The sequence below is a fragment of the Magnolia sinica genome, chromosome 5 (assembly GCF_029962835.1).
Source record: "Magnolia sinica isolate HGM2019 chromosome 5, MsV1, whole genome shotgun sequence".
Taxonomy (NCBI): domain Eukaryota; kingdom Viridiplantae; phylum Streptophyta; class Magnoliopsida; order Magnoliales; family Magnoliaceae; genus Magnolia; species Magnolia sinica.
In genome coordinates, this window is record NC_080577.1 from 114705573 (window position 1) to 114711502 (window position 5930).

A 5930-nucleotide genomic window follows, 5' to 3' on the forward strand; every position below is an offset into this window, starting at 1 on the left:
AGGGCATAGATGGGCTGGTTGAATACGGACACAAATTGCAGGGAGTCTCAACACTTTATAATTTAGTGGTGTTGATATGTCGTAGGATTTGATTGAGATAGGTCTAGAGAGGGTGCCCTTAAAAGTTATTAGATCTAGTGGCCCATCTCTAAAATAACACATGGCCTAATCAAATTCCTTTACATCTTAACTCCACATGTGACGTGAAGTCACCATGGAATTCATGTATGGTACATGACTAGTGGATTGGGTTGTGACCTTGCGTGAGGTGATTTGATTGGACTACGTGTCCTTGTCAGACATGGGACCCAGTCAAGTACCCACTCCACCTAGCAACTTTCAAACGTACTTTGGGCCCATCTTTGACATGGGTGAGTAGCCCAATAAAATCATGGCATATCAAAGTCGACGCGGAGGGCTATGGTTATAGAGTTACTTACAATTTGCATCTCATCCGAATAACTTTAAAACATGCTTTGTGTGGGTCATCTTTAACATAGGCATATGCCCAAGTCAAATCTTGTAATCCTTGGTCCCCATGCAATATGCATCCAAGCTCAAATGCAAGCAAGTCGATGAAGAAGGGGCCTTACTACATAAGTATCTTTCATCATAAATATCACTTGGCCATTATGTATTGTGTTTTTTAAGGATTTTAAAACAAAGATTTTCAAAAATTTCATTTATTTCTTATTTTGGAAAGTGTTTTGTTTTTAGTGTATAACTTGTTCCGCATCAGAAATGACAAAAGAAAAAACAAAATATATAAGAGAATATTTTTTGCATGGGGCATGAACCCCTCTCTTAGGATGATAAACCATATATGCGTGACCGCATATGCATATGGGCACACGTCGCACCAAGTTAGGTATGGGGTTTATGTGATGATTGAGAGTACACTCAAGTCTACCATTGGGACCGGGTAATAATTACTGTATCCTAGAGGCCAACTGTCCAATATTCCTATTGCACTTGGGATGTAGTCAGAAGATGATATATTTTATTTCAATCCGAGTGACCCAATCACGCTTCAATTCAAACAAATAAGTTATCTTTTTCATACATTATTTTATTATTTAATTTATTGTTTTTCCGAATATTATCTATTGCTTTCAACCATTGTTTTACCAAAGTTATGAACAAGCAGCGTCCCAAAAATAGGTTGCCCGTGTGCTTAGATGTAGATCATTGTTCCTCCTCCTGTAATATATGGGTTGTCGACATGATGGACCTACTTTTCATGTTCACATGATTCGGGATGATTTGATTTGATCCCTTAAGTCACCCTTGAGTCAGATGAGTCACATTTCAACTAGAGACAATAAGGAATTCAACACCGCGGAGTCATTTAGGGGACGTTTGGATTATAATTTGCTTAAGATACGATATTCATATCATAAGTAACTTACCTTAATTTACACTTATTAAGAAGATAAGTATCTTCGGTAAACAACTTATTTATCAGCTTTGGCTCTCTTTCATCTATCCCATGCTTCTCTTGGACGACTTATAAAAAGTAAAAAAGCTAAGAGACTTAACAGAAGTGAGTACGTACTTTTGAGTAAAAGAAGTTACTTATAAGTAATTATCAATCAAACTCATATGAAATAAGTTCCTTGTTTGCTGATGTAAGTAGAAAAAATATCTTATTTGTGCCGGTTTAGATATCACACGAGTTAGTTTTTCTACCTATGTCAGTAGATAAGTAACTCATTTGAGATAGGTATATTTGGTTTTTACCCTGCCTAAGTGTGCGTTGTGTAAAAAATAAATAGTAAATTTTATAACTTAATTTAATTTAAATTATGATTAGTTATGAATAACTTTTTTACTTAATGGCATATAATTACTTCAGTTATTTTTTGTAACCTTTATATTTTCCATAATTTGTTGAAGAAGGGCATTCTTTTTATTTTCCATAGTTTGTTGAAGAGATGCATTTGAAGAACAAAAGAAAAGAGAAGCTGATAAGCACGTTGTTTGTTAAATGTATTTATTTTCTCCATAAATATAAATTAATTAGCTTATCTTAAGCAACTTAAAATCTAAAGCAGCAGCTAGCGATCATACAGATCGATTGATTTGAGTTAATATTTGTCATACGGAGTCTCAAAGTGCGTGCATATAAAGCATCTTGTGCAAGCTGAGTATATTTTATTAATCTTCTTCGTATGCATGCGAGTCAAGCTAGCGACTTCATAAAAGCCGGTCCACGTCCATCTAAGGACTGCCCAGCATCAAATGCGATAATAGTACATTTAACTAAAAAGCTGCCCAGTATTGGTGGCTAGCATCGTTCAATCCATAATATTTATGGAGAGCGGTCCATCAACGGTGGGACACAATAGACCAACCATTTGGATTATGGGCTAACAAGCCAGCACTCAAAATTCGTGTGCACTCTCTAGCCATGCTGTTAAGGAAAACAAGTTCAACTGCTCCCCCTGATGTGCACCGGTCTTTTTACTGCAGCCTAATTTTTAGATAAAAGCAATTGAAAAAGTAAGAGTATTTCCATTTTTATTGGTTTATCTATATTTGTAGGGGTATAGATTAGTAAGGTAAATTTTATTCAGATCAAAAGAAAAAAGGTGATAAAAGGTCGCGTCAATGGTAAAAAAATTACCCAATGCTCTAGCTAAAGAAGAACACTGATACTCTGGCAGAATGCGCTGGTTTATAGACGTGCACTCAAAGATTCCACACGTGAGGCACATATCAGTAAAATTAAATAGTGGAAATCTTGGGCCTGACTTTAAATGGGTCATAAAGAAAAGATGCACAGAATCGATGGGCATCTGGCCGAATCGTAGACATCAAAATTGACGGCCATGGCAACAAGGGCCAACGGTCCAGATTTAAGAAACTTCTGTTAGCATATCAAATTTATTTATTTATACGATCTATCAACTTCGACTCTCGTGGTACGGGGAGTCATTTGATACTCTGGTAGTGAATGATGTTTGATATGCACCGATCTTGTGGACACTTGTTTGATGAAATGGGATCCATGGATCCTTACTCTTGCTCCTGTGGTAGACTCTTAGGAGTTTCAACACCCGGTCGAGGGTTCAAATATCCATAGATGGTGAAATCCTACTACTATGGCATGCGTGTATGGGGATGTGTGTAAAAAAAAAAAGAAAAAAAAAGAAGGGATCTATGGATCTTTCTATTCCTGGCCGTCGAATGAATGTCTTCCAATCTGGCAGCCGTAAACTGTATAAAAGTCTTGGTTGATGATACATCTAAACTGGGACTTACCATTTGGACAGTTTAATTTAAAATAACTGCATGTCAAGTATGGAATCTTTGAGCAGTTTCTACGTGCATGCGTATCATCAATCCTACCCTGCCTCGTAGTTTTTCTCTGCCGGTAGACCACATGTATTATGCGTACGAGACATTATGCTTTACGAAATACCCAAGGGGCGTTTGGCGCATCATATTAAAAGGGATTAGATGAAATGGAATTGCTTTTGGTCTGTGCCAATCCCACTCTATGTTTGGGAAGAATGAAAAGCTTGGAATTTTGGATGAGATGGAATTGCATTAGTCCTGTGCCAATTCCACTCAATGTTATCGAGTTGAGTAGGTCCTACAATGATGTGTGGGACAATCCTGCCATGTATAATAATTATGTTTGTTTGAATCTCATACCACTTAATCCTTCCTATTGCCTTGCCCGCCCCCCCCCCCCCCCCGCCCTCCCCCCCACATGATGTATGGGACAATCCCTGCCATTATTTGAATCTCATCCCACTTAACCCTTCCGAATGCCATGCGCCCCAACGAATTACGGAATTCGGTTGCATGATAAGGTGAATGGCTCATGATGCACCTGCCTGTAGATATGAGGTCCATGGGTTGGTGATCCAGACCGTTGATCTTATGAGCACTAGTGCGGATGGGGTAATACCCAGAAATTTCACAGAACAGAGGTTTCTAACCTTCTTCTCGAGTGCCCAACATATACACTGTTAATATGTAAAATGCAGCAACCGTGCATGAAAAGGAGAAAAGATATGATTGATATTATCTTCCATCTCTTATGGGTCATGTTTCCTTGGGTGGGTCCAGCAAGATCGATGGTCTGTATTAACGAACCCATGAGCTCCACGTGTACGAAATGGGCACGTCGGACACTTTATGGTGCGTCAGACTACACAATTTTCGAAGAGAAATCGTCTATCCACAGCCCACGTAGCAAGGTAACTACGATTATCATGGCCGGTCGATAGTTCAAAAATCCATGCCGACTAGACACTCCCATCCATCACTTTCTTCACTTCCCTATACTTAATGATAACCGTTAGGGCACGTTTGGCCGGGTGGATTGGAAGGGATTGAATGGTACTAGGGTGGTTGGCATGGATTTCAAGGTAACGATGGTGTTGTCAATGGACTGTCTTAAAATCCATGGGATTGCTATTCCGAGTCTGTTTGGCACGCCCGGCCAATCCAGGACTAAACCTTCCCATCCGCAAATTTGAACCGACTAGGGTGGATTGGATGGGATTTCCAGGTAATGATGGTGTTGTCAGTAGATTGTCTTAAGATCCATGGGATTGCTATATCCTGAAATCGGATCATCTAGTCTGTTTGGCACGCCCGGCCAATCATGTGATTTAACTTCCAGTCCCTTCCAATACCATCCAATCCCTTCCAATCCGCTCGGCCAAATGGGCCCTTGGCTACTTGTGCTTGTAACCGTTGATTTGAAAACGATTGATTCAATGGCTAGAACTCTAAAATTGATCTGAATTTTCTAATATGTTACCATCTATAAAATGAAAAACAAGATGGACAGTTCTGATCTATCCGTTACCCTACTAAATATACTGTTGAAAGAAGATCGCTCTATCATACTCCAGGGCAACCGGTCTCTACCGTATAACTCCATTTCCCAACGAGAAAAACTTTGATACTCTGCCAGGATGCGATGGATGATACGCAAGCGCTTATATATTACTTAGAAGTTACATGCGTAGAGTATAATAAATTCATGCCAAGCTGTCCAAATTATGGATACCAGTTTATATGTATCAATGGACCAAAAAATAACGATTATTTGAATAGATGATAATTGGATTGGTGGACATTTATTGGACGGTTAATAATGAAAGCATCCAACGGTCTATATTTCAATAAACAAGTAGCCATGTATCGGATGTTAGGATCGTCCCACGAATCTCAGATGTTAGGATTGTTTCACGAATCCGATATTACGACCCAACCAAGCGACTGTAAGTCGATAATGTGCGTGCGTGCATGCCTCGTCTGCAATTTCTGAGTTCCCGCGTATCAAGCGTCATAGGCAGCGGGAGTATCAGATAACTTCCTGTTGCTCAAATTAAAACACTAGGGTACCTCGCGCTTGGGTACTGCTGGGGTTACTTTCACTAACACAGAAGAAAAGAACTGACGTTCATAAAATCCAAGCTGTCCATCACATATTACACCCTTTTATGGGAATTTTTATTCTAAAAATAAAGACGATTCAACGCTAAGATGGGCCATCCCATAAGAAAAAATCTACCTAAAACCTATAAGTTCACGTGGGATGGCCTATCTGAGCTTCAGCATACTGCGATTTTGTATATATATATATATATATAACATATGGTGGATTGGATGGCATATAAACACCACAGTACGTCCTACAGAAAAGTAATGGTGAGCGTTTCATCCCAACTCTTTCCCGTAGCGTGGCCTTTGTAAATTTTTTATGGCAATGATTTTTGGACTCAATGATTGAAATGATGCGTAGTACCTGATGGACGGAGTGGATCTTATTAAATTTCCAATCGTATAGCTCGATTTGAGAAAGTAACGTTGGTAGTTACTATGCGCGCGCGCGCCTCTTTTCCAGATGACTGCTTATCAGACGGAGCTTCTCTCTCTCTCTCTGCTGACACAGGAGAAGCAGA